Raw genomic sequence first — 16,970 nt, 5'->3', positions numbered from 1 at the left:
GGATATGAACAGATACTTCTCAAAACAAGACATTTATGCAGCCAACACATATATGAAAAAAAGCTCATCATCACTGGTCATTAGAGAAATGCAAATCAAAACCACAATGTGATACCATCTCATGCCAGTTAGAATGGCGATCATTAAAAAGTCAGGAAACAACAGATGCTGGAGAGGATGTAGAGAAATAGGAACGCTTTTACACTCTTGGGAGTGTAAATTAGTTCAATCATTGGGGAAGACACTGTGGTGACTCCTCAAGAATCTAGAACCAGAAATACTACGTGACCCAGCAATCGTATTATTGGGCATATACTCAAAGGATTATAAATCATTCTACTGTGAAGACACATGCACAGGTATCTTTACTGCAGCACTGTTCACAATAGCAAAGACTTGGAACCAACCCAAATGCCCATCAATGACAGGCTGGATAAAGATAAGATGGCACATATACATGGTAGAATACGATGCAGCCATAAAAAAAGGATGAGTTCATGTCCTTTGCAGGGACATGGATGAAGCTGGAAACCATCATTCTCAGCAAACTAACACAAGAACAGAAAACCAAACACCACGTTCTCACTCTTAAGTGGGAGCTGAAGAATGAGAACACATGGACACAAGGAGGGGAACATCATACACTGGGGTCTGTCGGGGGCTGGGGGGCTAGGGGAGGGATAGCATTAGGAGAAATATCTAATGTAGATGACAGGTTGATGGGTACAGCAACACACCATGGCACGTGTATACCTATGTAACAAACCTGCATGTTCTGCACAGGTACCCCAGAACTTAAATAATAATTTTTAAAAAAAAAAACTAAATTAATGATTCTCAAACTTTTCTACCAAAACTTACCTTTGGCAATGCTCTAAATTTGATAGATTCTCTTTTGGCATCTGATAGTTCTAAAAGTATCTTTTCCCTTTTATACATAATATTTATTTCCCTTATGCCCCAAATCATTGTTTATTTAACCTCAAACATATAAGGTCCTCATCTACCAATTTAAAGTTCCTCTACTACAAATCAACAATCATCTATATAAATATTTTATTTTACTATCACTTTACCACCCTGCATTACTGCCCCACTTGCATAACATTTCAAACTTTCGAAACACCTTTTTTTTTTTTTGAGACGGAGTCTCACTCTGTCGCCCAGGCTGGAGTGCAGTGGCGCAATCTCGGCTCACTGCAAGCTCCGCCTCCCGGGTTCACGCCATTCTCCTGCCTCAGCCTCTCCAAGTAGCTGGGACTACAGGCGCCCACCACCACGCCCAGCTAATTTTTTGTATTTTTTAGTAGAGACGGGGTTTCACTGTGGTCTCGATCTCCTGACCTCGTGATCCGCCCGCCTCGGCCTCCCAAAGTGCTGGGATTACAAGCGTGAGCCACCGTGCCCGGCCTCGAAACATCTTTTGAACTAGAGTACTTAGTATTCCATAACCATAGTACCCACATATATGTATGTGAATTTTCTCCACAGGTCTTAACAAGCCTTAGAGACTATCAGAGGCAGTTTTCCATACATACTTTACTTTAAACCTACATCTCAAAAATCTCAAATTCTTGCTGTTAGTTACTACACTACAAATAGCATCTTCTAACTCTAACTGCCCAAAACTTAAGCTGGAAAACAAGAATTTAGATTAAGCAGAACCCCAGTTCAGTATTGAATCTTAATGATGTTCCTAAAATAAGATAAAATAGTGGGAAAAGGGCATGGGGATACGCCAAGATTGAGGTCAGATACCCAAAAGTTGTACAGGTTGCTTCTGTTGCCCTGTTTATTAAGGTAATTATATTCAAATGTATTATAATACACAACAAACATTTCATGAATATTTAGTATGTGGGCACATGCATTAAAGGTTTACTTCATTATCTCACTTACCATAACAACCCTCTAAGGCAGGCATATTAGTATTATTTTCCATTTTACAGATGAAAAAAACTAAAGCTTAGAGAAGTAACTGTAAAAACTTCACTTAGGTATAAACCCAGGTGGTCTAATCCAGAGCCCACCTACTATTCTGAGTATCTGTGTGAACCTAAAACATAATATTGTTCATCAAAGGTATTATGTCTTATTTTACAACAGCTTTGTTTTAAATATACAATAGCAAAATAATAACTATTTTGGAGGGAGTGCTAATTTTTTGTTTTCCAGATCTCTAGTGTAACAATACATTTTAAATTTAAAAAGAAAAAGTAATACCTCAAATACCCCTAAATCACTATTATTCTTCTAAGCTTGATTGTGGGAATCTGTTATTACACTTAAGTTCATATAATTTTTTCTAAGGTCTATATATTTAGCAATTTTAACCTCTGTAGCATGTGATATTGAATGAAATAAAATTGCACATATTGTGCAGTGGAAGTAACAGACATTTATTTTCATTTACACTTGTTATGAATGTCTGTGTCTTTTTCTAGTAATTTTTCCTGTTTGAAGGAAAACACCTTAGATCAATAATTTTGCCGTCACTAATAGATTTCAGCAATGATCGAATGGTAAACATGAGGAATGTTCCTCAGATTTAGAATTAATAAAATTTCAGAGCTGAAGGGGATTTTAGAGATCATCTACTCAACTTTCCATTTGACAAATAATGATACTAAACTCCCACTGAAAAAATCCAAAATAGAATTTCATCCAGTGTTCTTTCCCCATAGTGGTAACAGAACCAAGACTGGTCAGTTTCTAGTCTTTGCTATCATAGATTTTCAGAGTCAAATAAGAATATATTCAGTCAACATTTTAACATGAAAAAAAAGGACAAACAAAAAAAGAGGTGGTGATTAGGAAAAAAAAAAAAAATATATATATATATATATATGTATATATTTTAAAGGTAAATCCAGGGTAAAATAATTAATTTTCACAATAGAGATTATTGTAGAAAAACCATTATTTCTACAGCAAAAAAAGTAAAAGAATACATATAAAAATCATACACAGATTTTTCAAGAGATCATCTGCAGGGGAAAGACCACCATTTCCTAAAAAGGTGTTGAACAGAACTCAGGTGTATCTTGAAAAAGTGTTTAATTTTCAAATAAATTTGGAAGCACTAGACTAAATAAAGGTTAAGAGGTTCTACAGTTATTACTCACATCTTTAATATGCCTTCATATACTGTGAATCTCCAAATGGAGGGATACATTATGTAGCACTTTCCACATTTATTTGATCATGTAAAAGCATTTTCATATAATACATACTATAACATCTCCCAGACAAGTGTTGCTAGAACAAAATTTAGGAAACACTGGGAGGCACCATTTGTAGAAAAAAAGACTAAGACCCATAGGTGATCATAAATTCAAAATAAAGCAACATAAAGGGCTCTTTAAAAAATGGGTAAAATATTTCAATTATGTGTGTATTACTATTCTAAAATGTCTTCAGAGAACCACTCTTTTATAAAGAGTATGAAAAAGTGGAGGTCAATCATTGTGAGTTCTCTTGATATATAAATTAACTACCCTTCACATCACAGGGGCCTGGGTTTAAGCCATTGATTGCCACACCCGAACTTACTCCAATTCTAATTTGAAACTATCTGCCAGAGGAGCATTTTCATGGCAGAAGCAGGAAAAAGAAGAAACAATGACTGATACAATCAACTACATTCTCAGGGAAAAAAGAATGACGCAAAACGGCATCAAGACTTCAGGGAACCTCTAAAAAAAAAAGTCTGCTTGCTCAGCACACTTTTCCCCTTTTAGTGACAGAAACTCCTCTCCTTTTAAAGACTTCCCTTGTTCCCTCTGCTGTGGTCTGAATGTCTGTGTCCCCCTCCAAAATTCACATGTTGAAACCTGACCCCCTACCCCACCCCACCCTGTGATGGTCTTAAAGAAGTAGAACCTTTGGAGGAGATTAGGTCACAAGGGGTCTACCCTCATAAATGGGATTAGTGCCCTCATAAAAGAGGCTTGAGGGAGCCCTCTTGCCCTTCCATAAGGGCAAGCTAGAAAGCTACGTGGACATAGCTAGAAAGCCACAGTTAAGAAGGCATTGTCCCTGAAGAACAGGCCCTCACCAGACCAGATCTGCTAGTGCCTTGATCTTTGACTTCCCGGCCTCCAGAACTGTAAGAAATAAATTTCTGTTATTTATAAATTACCCAGTCTAAGTATTTTGTTATAGCAGCCCACACTAAGACACACTCTCTATGTGATTCTGGTGAGGTTACCTATTTAGTATCCCCACTCCCAAGGATGGACATGTGATACAGACCTGGCCAATCAGGCCTCAACATCCTGGTTACAATGATGGGCTCCAAAATTGACATGTGAGTCATACCAGGTAAGCATCCTGGAAGTTTATATACAAATGTCATGAGAAAAAAAAATAAATTTCCTCTGACTACCATTTAACACAGCAATTCCATTACTGGGTATATACCCAGAGAAATAGAAATCATTCTACCATAAAGATACATACACACGAATGTTCACTGTAGCACTATTCACAATAGCAAAGACATGGAATCAACCTAAATGCCCACCAATGGCAAACTGGATAAAGAAAATGTGGTTTATATACATACATCATGGAATACTATGCAGCCATAAAAAAAAAATGAGATCATGTCTTTTGTGGGAACATGGATGGAGCTGGAGGTCATTATCCTCAGCAAACTAATGTAGGAACAGAAAACCAAATACCAGATGTTCTCACTTACAAGTGGGAGCTAAAAGAACTCATGGACACAAAGAAGGGAATGACAGACACTGGGGCCTATTTCAGGGTAGGGGGTGGGAAGAGGGATAAGCAGGAAAAATAACTATTAGGTACCAGGCTTAGTACCTAGGTGATGAAATAATCTGTAAAACAACCCCTCTGACACGAGTTTACCTATATGACAAACCTGCACATGTACCCTTGAACCTAAAAGTTAAAAAACAAAAAAGAAAATATTTCCTCTGGACTCACTAATTGGGAAAGGGAAAACATGAAACTGTCTATTACTGTAACTTCTCAATCTACCCCTCCTCTATAACCTCACAATTCTGACTATAAGAAGAAAGTCAGCCTGCAACATACTCAGAAAACAGAGCAATGAAATGGAGAGTAAGAGTCCACGATTACATTGCTTCCCGATCACATTATTTGAGTCCCTTAAGTCAGCTCCTCCTCTGTAATCTATGGCTATGTAAGCTTCCCTCTTCACTTAAGCTAATTTTGAATCCTAATAAAAGGCTCCTGTGTAACTCACGAGATATATTCAACAGAACTTGTAAAGCTAAAAAGCTAATACTCAATGAAGGTGGGAATATTAATTAATACATCCTTATTGAAAAGTAAATTATCTATTAAAATTTTTAAGTTCATACACCCTTGACCCCAAAATTCTACAGATAGTAATCTTACATTATAAAAAACTTATAAACTTGTAATGATAAATGTATAATATTATTATCTACAACATCTGTCTCAGTGAAAAATCAGAAACCTCGATGTCCATCAATTAGGGACTAATTAAATATAGCACAACCTACAATGCAATAAGACCCATTAAAGTGAAATATGTATATAAACATCTTTGAAGATCTCTATGAAATAATTCTGACATGCCAAAGAGGAGTATAATGTAGTAAAGAGCTTACACTCTATGGACAGATTACATAGATTCAATTTGCAGCCTGTTCCTTTACTGCACTAACTTGAGCAAGTTACTTAATCTCTCTCTGCAACAATTTCCTCAACTGTAAAATGATAATAATACTAACATATTATTATGAGGATTAAATGAATTAATAGGCTCTGTAACAGGCTCTAGAAGGTATTTTACACTTCATAGGCTCTCAATAAAGTTAACTACTATTATTTTCACTAATATGAAAAGGTGTCCAAAATATGCTAGAGTTAGGGAGTGAAGGAAGAAAGTGCAAAATACTATGTATGAGCAAGAATCACAATCTCAAATGCCTATCAAGGTCAGGCAGCCAACACATATTAAACAGAAACTGTGGGAAACTGAAGAATGCATGTCCTATCTTATGCGGACAGTAACTCTAAACAACTATTATGTGAGAAACATGTTGTGTGTTGCTGAACCTTAAGAAGCAAAAAAAAAATAGGGATTTTATATGAAATATTTTTTTTAAGTGTTAGAAACAAATACTTTTTCTAAAATACAGTAGGGGAATAATGAAACACTGGTCAGTTAGGGCCAGTGGTCCATCAATTTGCAAGCTCTGATGTATTGTATGATACACACACACATATTCAAATATATCAGATATATGAGTGTATACAAAAGAATAAACAAAAAGATTTTTTAAGTGGTTAACACTAGAGAGAAACTAGAGAAGTAATGTGATGAGGCTTAATTTTGCATTTTACCTCTCTGTATTATTATATTCTTTATAACACATAAATATACTTTAATAAATTTTTTAACTAATTAAAAGAATGACATAAGAATTTAGGAGCTTTCTTATTTGCAATTTTTTAAATTTTCTTTTATATTTTATATTGACATACAATAATTATACATACTTATGAGGTACATAGTGATGTCTCAATACATATAATGTATGGTGATCAGATTAGAATAATTAATTATCCATCATCTTGAACATTTATCATTTCTTTGTGTTGAGAACATTCAATATCCTCCTTCTAGCTATTGGAAAATATATATTACTGTTAACTATAGTCACCCTACAATGCTATAGAAGACTAGAATTTATTTCTCCAATCTAGCTGTAATTTTGTATCCTATAACACATTTCTCCCTGTATCCCCTTCCCCTGACTCTTCCCAGTCTCTAGTATCCTCTGTTCTACTTTACTTCCATGAAACCAACTTTTTTTAGTTTCCACATAATAGTGAGGACATGCAGTGTTTAACTTTCCATTCCTGGCTTATTTCACTTAATATAATGTCCTCCAGTTCCATCCATGTTGCCATGAATGATAGGATTTCATTCTTTATGGCTGAACAGTGTTCCATTATGCATATATACCATAATTGATTTGTCCATTCATCTGCTGTTGGACACCTAGATTGAGTCTGTGTCTTAGCTATTGTGAATAGTGCTGCAATAAATATGGTACACATGTCTCTTCCATATACTGATTTCCTTTTCTTTGGGTAAATGCCGAGTGGCGAAATTGATGGATCATATGGTAGTTCTATCTGTAGTCCTTTAAAGAACCTCTATACTGTTCTCCATGGTGGCTGTACTTGTTTACATTCCTATCAACAGTATGTAAGAGGTCTCTTTTCTCTACATCCTTGGCAGCATTTGTCATTCTTTGTTTTTTTGATAATAGTGATCCTAACTGGGGTAAGAGAATACCTCACTGTGGTTTTGATTTGCATTTTCCTGATGATTAATGATGCTGAACATTGTTTAATGTATTTTTTGGCCATTTGTATGTCTTCTTTTGAGAAATATCCCATCTTTTTTTAATCAGATTGGGTTTTTTGCAGGTTTTGTTCTGTTTTTTTCCTGGGTTTTTTATTTATTTATTTATTTATTTATTTATTTGGCTGTTAAGATGTTTGAGTTTCTTGTATATCCTAGATATTAATCCCCTGTCAGATGAACAGTTTGCAAATATTTTCTCCCATTCTATAGGCTGCCTTTCATTCTGTTGGTTATTTCCTTTGCTGTACAAAAGCTTTTTAGTTTGCTATAATCCACTTGTTTATTTTTGCTTTCTTTGCCAGTGCTTTTGAGGTCTTATTTATAAAATTTTTTCCCAGACCAATGTCCTGAAACATTTCCCCTATGTTTTCTTCTAGCAGTTCCACAGTTTCCTGTCTTACATGTAGGTCTTTGATTCATTTTGAGTTAATTTTTCTAAAGAATAAGAGGTGGGGCTCTAGTTTCATTCTTCTGCATATGGATATCCTTTTTCCCAGAAACATTTCTTGAAGATACTGTCCTTTCATCAGCAAGTGTTCCCGGGACCTTTCTCAAAACTCAGTTGGCTGTAGATATGAGGATTAATTTCTGGGTTCTCGATTCTGTTCCTTTGGTCTATGTGTCTGTTTTTACACCAGTATCATGCTGTTTTGGTTACTATCACTTTGTAGTATATTTTAAAGTCTGATAGTATGATGTCTCCAGCTTTGTTCTTTTTGTTCAGGATTGCTTTGGCTATTCCAGGTCTTTTATGGTTCCATACAAATTTTAACTTTTTTTTTCCTATTTCTGTGAAGAATTTCATTGGTATAGAATGTCATTGATAGGACTGCACTGAATCTGTAGATTGCTTTGGGTAGTGCCCACTTGCAGTTTAATTCAAACGTAACTTCTACAATGTGGATATTAATTTTATGAAAGCACAATTTTTAAAGTTTAGACTATAATCAAAATGTTCTGTATAGACTCTTAGGTGAAAGTGAAGAGGGGGGCACCACTGTGTAAATGTTCCTTCATCTTTTTACATCTGAAAATAGTATTTTTACTCTATTCAGTTTCTTCTTCTTTTTTTTTTTTCTTTTTTGAGATGGAGTCTCACTCTGTCGCCAGGCTGGAGTGCAGTGGCACAGTCTCGGCTCACTACAATCTCTGCCTCATGGGTTCAAGTGATTCTCCTGCCTCAGCCTCCCGAGTAGCTGGGATTACAGGCACGTACCACCATGCCTGCCTAATTTTTGTATTTTTAGTAGAGATGGGGTTTCACCATGTTGGCCAGGATGGTCTCGATCTCCTGACTTCGTGATCCGCCCGCCTCGGCCTCCCAAAGTGCTGGGATTACAGGCGTGAACCCCTGTGCCCAGCTCAGTTTCTTATTTATAAGATATCCAATAGTTCTTAACCATTAATTAGACTTTAAAGATTGTTAATTTCGAGTGCACATTAATGTGTTTTTTAAAAGAACAAGAAATAATTAAATGAAACATTTCATTTTTACTTAGCATTCAAACTGCACTTAATCTCTTTCACTCATAGAGTGGATTTTTATTAACATTTGCACCATCAGGCAGACACATTTAGCCATGGTCCTGAAATCGTGAAGTACTATACAAAGAAATAAATAAAGCTATTTATTATAGTAATATCCACTCATTTTCTGATGCCCTGAACCCAAAAGTGAAAATATGTGCTTTTAGACTCTCACTTCAAATCTAACTGGATGTAATATCACAAATAATTCTTAGCAAGTTTATGAAATTCCCAAGGATATAGTAGATTAGAAACCGGAAAAGGAAAGGCAAGTGGGTAAAACCTGAAAAGCATATACGTTATGGAAACATACTATCATGTCACAGTAACAGATATTCAGAATAGAATGTAGAAATATAATTGCTGGCCAGGAATGGTGGCTCACACCTGTAATCCCAGCACTTTGGGAGGCTGAGGTAGGTAGATCACTTGAGGTCAGGAGTTCAAAACCAGCCTGGCCAACATGGTAAAACTCTGTCTCTACTAAAAATACAAAAAAAAAAAAAAAAAATTAGCCGGGCATGGTGGCAGGTACCTGTAATCCCAGCTACTTGGGAGGCTGAGGCAGGAGAATCGCTTGAACCCGGGAGGCAGAGGTTGCAGCAAGCTGAGATCGCACCACTGCATTCCAGCCTGGGCGACACAGTGAGTCCGTCTCAAAAAAAAAAAAATGTGTATCAAAAAAATGGCTTGACATAAAAACAGTTTTGGTGCTTGTACTTGTTATCTACTTAAAAAATAAAATATAAAAGCACTTTATTCCTTGAAATGAAACATAAATGAAGCATGAATGTGTCAATATCCAACTTGACTGAATAATGTTTTCACGGTAGTGCTAGAATATATGCCTCAAGACAAGAAAGATTGAATTGTCTTAATCACTATTGTATCCCTCACTTAGCACAGGGCCTTGGTACATTGTAGGTGTTGAATACTGAATACGTTATTTCATTTCTCACATTAACCCACCAAGGTAAACACACTTACCCCCATTTAAAGGTAAGGAAACTGTGGTAAAATGTGCTTATCTTAAAAGTGGGAGAAGAGGCATAACTTTTGACTCCTATCAGTGTTATTTTGATCACCAGAATCAATATAACAGCATTTTCAGAATTTTTTTTACCTATAATTTCAAATTTTTAGTTTTTAAGATATCAAGTTTCATTACTCTAAAATAATCCTCACACAAACAATACCCAACTAAAACAATATACAAAATTTAATGTTATAAAACATCTCAAACACACATCATTATAAATATCATCCTATTACCAGAAAAACAAACCTTTTAAAAACTAATCCACCTCACTCCATCTACCCTAAACTATTCTTTTAGTAATAATAGCCAAGTTCTGGTTTACCTAAATGTTTCTTAAAGTACTATATAAATTTCACATTACCCAATTTTTTTATTAAACACCTTCTATCCAATTACTTCATTAACACATGCTATGACAAAAGGGCACAAAAGAAGTAAAGAACACAACCATATGTCTCAAGAACTTTAAAATCTACTTTGAATAAGACATGTATATACGAAACTGTGGCAAGTTGCTCCCAAAGCAACATACAAAGAGGAAGGAACCAAAAATAACCGAGTATCTCATCTGAAAATGCTAGGCATTTTCATATGCGTTACCTCTGTTAGTTTTGAAAACTTTGTAAAGTAGGTATTGCTATCTTCATTTTGGAGAAGAAAACTGAAATTCAGAGAGGTTAAATGACTTCCCAAAATAAAGGGCAAATGAGGGTCTGAAATCCAAGTCTATCTGACTCCAAAGCTCTATCCTTTTTAAGCTACACCATGCAGCCTCCCACATATAGATTACAGGGTATAGACAACATTTATAAACATTGTAAGGAAAACAAAGAAAGACATCATTGAAGAGAATAATTCCCAGGAAATATTTTATTGACAAAGTCAGTCCTGAGCTGTGTCTGAAACCTAAGCGTAAGACTGCTAATAACAGAACGATTAATGTCACAAAAATTTCTAAATAAAAAATCTAAATATTTTCCTTCTTTGATCATTATTCTATTTCTTACTCTCTTGCATTTTTATGTATAACCTACCCTCCCCTATAATCATTCCCATTATAAAGACAGAAAAAAATTAACTAGGTCTAATATCCTATATTTCTCTTTCCTGCTGGTCAGAATGCTAAAAGATAGAAACATATATTGCCATGAGAGCCTTGAAGTGATCTGAGAGGGATCTCTTCATTTTAGTGGTAAGAAAAGCTGAGAGAGGGTTACATAATATACTGAAGGTTACAAAACTTTACTAGCCAGAATAGTATGAGAACATAATTCTTACAATGTTCTTTCTATGATCCAGTGCTCCTTAAATTTTTTGCCATGAAGTGCCAATAACACAGAAGAATGACGAGATCTGGAGCTCACTTGAAATATAATGGGTTCACTGGAAATTTCTTTGAAGCTTCTAATTTCATCTTAAAGCCTCACGTGAATTCTATACTTTGTGCCTAATTTACTCATGCTTATCTTAATATTAAAGTTATTTAAATTAATACCATCAAGTAAAATTGGTACTTAAAAAATTATTATGTTTGTTCCCATGGCTTAGATCCCAAGCCTTATAGTATCCCTTGACACAATGTCCTGTACTCCAGTTTGAGAAGAATGCCCCAAATTATGGTGACAATTCCTTCATCATATTTCATTTCCTTGCTGCTTTATTTTTCAAATTAAGAATTCTTTTTAAAGCATGGTAAATTTAATTACACTCTTTCAAAATGTATAAATACTGACAAAGCTACTGTTAAAATTGTTGGGGTTGTTTAAACAAAATTTTCAAGAAGCTCTACTTAGTTAAAATTAATTTATTAAATACAATTTAGTTTATAAATTCATTAAAGAACCTGGATAGAATTTCTACTTAGCAATACTTTATTAAACATTTCCTTTTTGAGAGGTCACTCAAAAAAACTTTTTAATGAAAGTGAGATTACATGCCATTCATATTGACTACAGTCCCAATTACTTTTAAGTAGGTTAAACAATCTTTTCTTCTTCCTTGGTATTTATCTTCTCTGCCCATATGTGAAGGAAGAAATCCTTTGTGGTTTCACTACTTTCTTTTTCAGGATCTTTTTTTTATACCTTTCAAATTCCAAATATGCTTCATTATTCTTCAATCCTATTTACAGAAACGGAGTAATAGATTTTATCTATTTTACTGATTGTTTTTAAAAACACCTTGTTCAACTTAGCCAGGAATCTATCACCAATAAGAGTAAAAATAGACTCTTATTCATCATTTCCTCCCTAAAAACATACTATTGACTTTCCACTATATGCCTGTTTGAAGTCAAATAGTCGTATGTGTTTTTAATGTATTTAAAACTCTTATTGTATAGCAACTAATACTTTTTCAAGTCTTTGGCCAGTGATGATAGTATTAAGTACATTTACTTTGAAGTCAAATTGTCACCTGTGTTTTTAATATAGTTAAAATTCTTATTGTATAGCAACTAATACTTTTTCAATTCTTTGACCAATGATAATAGTACTAAGTATATTCATTAGAAATTAATTTAACATTTTCTTACTTTGACTAAACATTTAATTCTCTAATACATTGCTTCCAACAAAAAATTCACAAAATAACAATCTAGTTCAAGAAATAGGATTCCTTTCAAGTCATATAGATCAATATTAAAAACACATATTGAATAAAACAGCTAAGTTAGCCAGAACATACAGTTCCACTTAGTAGGATTTAATAGTAATTTGCCTACTTAATGACATCTATTCTCAAAACAGATATAATATGTATATATCCTTATCAATAAACAGGCTTTTCAGAAAATAATATTGACACATAATATACCAGAACAGGTTTCCAGAATGTAAAAAAGTAAATGCTTAAACAATTGCAGAGTTATAAGGGCAGCATCTGCTTGGCTCAAACTTATTTTCTGAATACTCTGAATGACTTCATTTATGAATAACTGAAATACTCCCTACATGTTACTGTAATATTTTGATGTTCTCATTTACAATTAGTCTTTTAACTAATCTCTAGTACCTAGTCCTATATTTGTTCCAATATCTCTTACTGATTTCAAATCAACAGGTTAGTGTAATTAAAATGTGTATTACTACAGCAAAAAAAACCGATTTTTAAAAATGCCCTTTCCCAAAAATTTGTACCTTTTTCTCATTCATGCCACTATTAGTGACAATTTAGGCAATGGATTATCATCTTCAGCTAAGTACCTTGGTATCAAACATGAGCTGTAGCGAACTAATATGATATTAAGTAGCCAATGGAATATCTATATGATTTTACATTATATACATACATGTAGTCATTATTTTCCTAGTAATGTTTCTGTAGAGCTTTTGCAGTGGTAAAACTAGTATGCTGCTTTGATAAACAGCTTCTTTCAAAATAGAAAAAAGTATATGAAGAGTGACATATTCCAGATATAGTGAGCCTGCTATGTAACTGGTAAGACTGACTTCAAGTATAATTACTACTAAAGCTGTTAGAAAAAAATTCTACATCTGCACCACATCTTGTTTCTAGTTTTGAAGTAGCAGATACTTGTTTATTTGCTTCATGTTACTCATTACCACATTACCTCTAGTCTCTTCTATAAATAGTAACACAAGTAGACAACATTAGACACAGAAATATTTCAAACTAGACCTTAGGTCACCAAACACCATGTGATTTTCATTTCTGTCAAGTCAACATAAGACAGTTTTGAACAAAGTTATTGTTCTTAGAGATGGACAATAATATTCAACATAAAATGTTTCCACATACAGTCTATTTTATATACATCTATGTTCTCATTTCCCTGATTTAAAAAAATAGTGTAATTAGAATATCCGTGTTACATTAATTATCATAATCTCATTTTCAAGTGCTTAATAATTCAAAATAATGAAGCGAAAAAATGCTTCTGCTAAATATCTCCCTTTCTACCATTATTCTTTCATAAACCTAATACAATTTATTTAATGAGAAGTCTCAACAGACTATGTATTAAATTTGCCAAATTCACAACTGAAATGAAGATAACAAAAACATCTCATGGACGAAAAGTTTCAAAGAACAAGTATCTTTCAACAGGTAATAAAAAAAAGTCACAAATTAGTCAATTAAAAACTTCAGAAATGACAATATGACTTCACAAAATACTAAGTAACATATTGCAAAATGTGCTTGTGGGTAGATTACACTTTCCAGTATCTTTGTAAAATAGATGTAGATAAAATACTTAAAATTAGTATTATGAAGCATGCCAAGGAGATTTTCTAAAAGAGGCCCTCCACCTTTTAAGAGAGCCACAAATTATAATTTACAAAAACTACAGTTCAACTCAACTTTCTTAAGTATGAAATCACAATACTTGAGTTCAGTAAAAAATAATTCTACATAGTAAAACTGCAAAACCTGAAGTTCTAGAATACACAAAACTGTACAGCACAGCTTCATTTTTGTAAGTTCTTTCCCCCAAATCATATGGTATATCAGGCAAGACCACAGAAATTAAGCTGGTGATAATGAAACCCACTAGTTACAGACTTGAGAAAAATCAGTTTTCTTTCCTCTCCATCATAGTAGACAATATCTGTATCAATAACTTTTCAAGAAAAAGCCTGAGTTATTTCTGACTTCAAATATACATGTTATCATCAAAACCTATTTTCGTCTATTATCACTTTTTCCAAACCTGTAGCTGCCTTTTCATTCCTTCAGCTACAACCTTGTTTCTGGCCCTAGACTTTTTCCCCTAGACTACTGTACCTCATTCTCATGAGATAGCTTCCCTTGTCTGTCTTTAATTCCACTGTCAATGTTAATGTTATCTTCTCTCTAACATTTTACCTATGCCACCTACCTATTCCACTTGAGCTTCTCAAGGCCTTTACATTGCATTTTTATTCCGCTCAGGAGCCTCATCATCAACTACGTATTTATTTATAAGGTGGCTGCTGACTTTCAACTTCCCTTAAAATTGCCAGTTTCTTCTTGACTCTAGTAAATGTATTAAATTCTCCCTTCAGGTAGTCACATTCGCTCCTAATCCATCTGAATACGGAATTTCTTTTGCAGTTAACCCCAAACTCATAGGTAGTGTATTTAGAAAAGTTTTGCACAATAATTACATACAATGTTTCTTCATCTGTTTGCGTATCAATGTTACCCATATTAGACTGTAGGGACACCAGATAAGGGCTGCATCTTTCAAAGCAGTCTGTACAACACCTATCTGCTATGTCACTTGGCAAAGGTAAGTTGATTCGTTAAATGGAACTATTATTTAATGGAAAGCTTAAGTAGAAAATGTTCATTGTAAAAATATTTCTACGGTTTAACTTTTAAACATCTATGGCCTTTTTTATTTCCACAGACAACTGACATATTTTGGCTTCTCACTACTCTATTAATTGTCAAAGAATGGCTAGAATTTAAAGTGAAAGTTGAGGGTAGATAAAAGATACACACTTTCACATCCCACCATCAGATTATTCGAAAATTGGCAATGTCAGCTCCAGGAATTCTGAAATACAACTGAATCTTCACATACCCAAACAGTTCCAGGACCAAAAGAAAAGAACAGCGCACCTTCTGATTTGGGGGTTCCCTTTTCTGCAACTGGTTTAGACTAGTTTCTCTATCCAAGGGTCTTTTGATTAGGAAAATTCAATTAAACACGATCGATATACGGAATGAATACCAGGGAAAGGCAATCTTTTACTTAAAAGAGAAAAAAGGGGGCTTTGGATATCACCTTTTCATAAAATTCGGCAGCTAAATTAAGCTTTGCACTCAATATCTGCCGGCAGTCTGACTTTTTTTTCTAACTAATAATAAAAGCAAGTCTTATTCAATTTAGTCCCTTCTCGAGCACCGTCTCGACCTGTCAGAATTTGACAGTTAAAGAAAAAATTAAAAAAAGTAAGGGAAACACTAGGATTCCCGTCCACATTGCTTCTTTTTCCGAAATCACATCACTAAGTCTTGGATTTCCTTCACTCCAAACTAAGCCCTCAGATTCCAAATATAGTTCTTTAACCCCCGTCTTGCCACTCAATTACACATAAACCTTGCCAACTACAGAACCACAGCAGAAACCCCTACAAATCGGCTTGCTGTTCATCTTGGAAGTCATGCCCTGCAGCAACTGCCGATCGCCTAAGTGACGGATATTAACCAAATTCAGCGCAACGGAATCAGACATGCAGAACACACACGGCTTTGGCGAGGGAGGCAAACGCGACCCGGGAAAAGTGCCCTCCTCACCAGCCTCGGGACGCTCTACTGGGGTGGGGGTTCCCAGAAAGGAGGGGGACAGGAGCCCCAGTAGGGGAATCCTGCCCTCTCAAGTAAAAAGCTTGATCCCCCGGCCGCAGGCTGCAGCCCGTCCTCGCTAAGGAAACGACGAGGCAGATAGAGGGCCTTTTGCTCGGAAAGGCAGAAGGCAGACACTTTCCGAGGTCCGGACGCAAGCCGATCCCCCATCCCCCGAGGGAGGCGAAGGGTGCCCCATGGGTGACTGAGGGGAAGCCCGGCTCGCGAGGGACAACCCGAGGAGGAGCAGTTTCATCTAATTAACCCCTGAGTCTCGTCCGGGCAAGCACAGCTACTGGCGTGGGGCCGCCCGGGTGGGGGGAAGGGAAGGAGAGAAAGGGGGTGGAGATGGGATTCCCCCCTCTCTCTGAAGAGCACTAGCGGAAGATGCGCCCAGGCCAGCCGAGAGCGGCATGCTTCAGACTGCGGAGCCGGGATCCCGCCGCCTGCACCGACAGCGCGGAGCCCCGCAGCGCCCTCCGCACCGGCCCCTCGGTCCCTGGGGGCCCAGGACTTTGTCTCCGAAGGCGCTGGAGCCTGACATCCCACGGGGTCGACCCCGGCTCCTGGGGGGCTGGGGGAGGCGACCCACGGGAACACCCCCAATCTCCGGCGGTTCTCAGCGGTTGTAAAATGCACCCCCGCGGTTCCCTTCTTCAGCCTTCCCTCCTCCCGAGGACGCAGAGAAGGGCCACCACAGGCGAAAAGCCT

At 35.9% G+C, this 16,970-nt stretch overlaps 1 protein-coding gene across 15 annotated transcripts in view; it reads right to left on the bottom strand.

The window, feature by feature from the left end:
* GPHN (gephyrin) overlaps positions 1–16,970 on the bottom strand; it is a 700,118-nt gene that overhangs the window by 681,911 nt on the left and 1,237 nt on the right. The gene's annotated exons all lie outside the window — the stretch shown is intronic.

This window comes from Nomascus leucogenys, chromosome 1a (genome assembly GCF_006542625.1).
Source record: "Nomascus leucogenys isolate Asia chromosome 1a, Asia_NLE_v1, whole genome shotgun sequence".
Classification (NCBI taxonomy): Eukaryota; Metazoa; Chordata; class Mammalia; order Primates; family Hylobatidae; genus Nomascus; species Nomascus leucogenys.
This window is presented reverse-complemented; position numbering and strand designations above follow the sequence as displayed.